Consider the following 2,048-nt stretch of genomic DNA (forward strand, 5'->3'; position numbering starts at 1 on the left):
AGCATAGAGAAAATACTCAATATTCTAATATCCATGTACGGGTACAAGTTTAATCACTTAATAAGGTATATAATGTTTAATCACTGTGTTGTACACCTGAAAGTAATATAATATTATTTGTCAACTGTAATTGAAAAAAAAAAAAACTTAAAAAAAAGAGCCATGCAATCCATTTCAGTTTCTCTCCACCAGGGGGTGATGTTCCCAAACACAAACACATTTCCTATGTGAAATGTAGAATTTGGTTTAACATTTCACTTCATGTTAAGAATCAAGAACATTATTTAGGCAACATTGTAGAGATGAACTCATCTCTGGGCTTAGTGACTGTGGTACTCCTAGTGTTTGGTAAGTAACATGCCTCTTAAAATATGGATTCTTTCTTCTATTAAATTTGAAAATTCTTTAAGCATAATTTTATTTCAGAGTGTCATGCCCAGGGTAATATAGATTTCTTTTCTTTTTCTCAGGACAAACCCGTGGAGACTCAGTGACCCAGATGGAAGGCCAAGTGACTCTGTTAGAAGGTTCTCCCCTGACTGTTAATTGTACTTATTCAGCCACAGGCTACCCCATTCTTTTGTGGTATGTTCAGTATCCTGGAGAAGGTCCACAGCTCCTCCTGAAAGCCTCAAGGGACAATGAGAATGGAAGCAACAAAGGATTTGTAGCCACATACAAAAAACAAGCAAATGCCTTCCACTTGAAGAAAGCCTCAGTCTGCCACTCAGATTCTGCCATGTACTACTGTGTGCTGGGTGACACAGTGACAGACACTGCAGGGGGAGCTGAGCACAAACTTGGGAACCTGGACCTATTGTGAGAAACCACCAAGAAACACAATGATGTTTGCTGTACTCTTTCTGGAAAGGATTTGAAATCAGAAGCACTAATTACATTTCAATAATTTACGTAGATGTGTGTGTGTGTGTGTGTGTGTTTTGAGGGCATTTAGGGGTTGGAGAATCAAAATAAAAGGAGTATATGAGAAAATACATAAGTAAAAGACTAACCATGCTCTCTACCAGTGCCTTTATCATAAGCAATGACTATTTCTCAAGACCAGCAGTTAATCATTGATGAAACAAAAATACCCCATAGCACAAAAAAGTAAGAAAGTTAAAATAATTAAAATAGAAAAACATAGTATCCTTTATAATAAAGAGATAATATGTATGTGTAAAGAACTTGCACAATGGCCATACCCATGTGGTTACGAGATGGCTAGCAGGGGAGGGCAGTTAGGGGTGACTGGTTCAGCAGGGGAGGGCACTTGGGGGACCATGCTGTTGGGCAGGGCTGTTGGTGGTGATCAGGCCAGCAAAGGAGCAGTTAGGCATTGATCAGGCTGGCAGAGAGTGGTTGAGAGTCAGCAATCCTGAATTGTGAGAGTGATGGCCTACTGTTGGTTTAGGCTTGATCCCTGTGGGATTGGCAGTCAGACCATCCCCTAAAACTCTCAGATTAGAGAGGGTGCAGGCTGGGCTGAGAGACTCCCGCCCAGTGCACCAATTTCATACACTGGGCTTCTATTGTATTATAAATATTAATTAAATTTTGAATAATATTTTAGGAAAAATATTCAAAAGAATGTACTCACAGTAGTCTATATGGTTCAACCAAACAGTCTTCTAGATTATTTTTATTTCTCTACATAAAAGGTTAAGTGTCTGTCTTTCCTTCCAACTGATAGCTATGACATGCACTGACCACCAGCGGGCAGAACCTCAATGCAGGAGCTGCCATAATGAGCACTAACCATTTAAAAATAAATGGTACCAGGTCTGTGGACAAACCAAAACTCAGTTTCCTACAAGTGGGACATAGGCCCCACCACCACCCTGTTGGCTGCAATTTGGTTGGATGTTGCAACCAAACTGCAGCCAACACTGGCAAGACCCATAGTGTGGCCCATAATCCAGCCCAGATTGGAAGCAGTTGCTGTGGGTGTTGGGTAATGACATCATTTGGGAATGCTTGGCTTCCTCTCCCTAGTGACTAGCCTCCTTGGAGTTTCTTCAGCCCAGGAACTTGACTTGCTTTACTAG

General features: G+C 40.8%; 1 gene segment (V, D, J or C); it reads left to right on the forward strand.

The window, feature by feature from the left end:
- The first annotated feature begins 302 nt into the window (after positions 1-302).
- Positions 303-823, forward strand: LOC311620527 (T cell receptor alpha variable 9-2-like). The segment is given in 2 exons: positions 303-348; positions 471-823.
- The last annotated feature ends 1,225 nt before the right edge of the window (positions 824-2,048 follow it).

Source organism: Pipistrellus hanaki, assembly GCF_964339955.1.
Source record: "Pipistrellus hanaki genome assembly, chromosome: 1".
Classification (NCBI taxonomy): domain Eukaryota; kingdom Metazoa; phylum Chordata; class Mammalia; order Chiroptera; family Vespertilionidae; genus Pipistrellus; species Pipistrellus hanaki.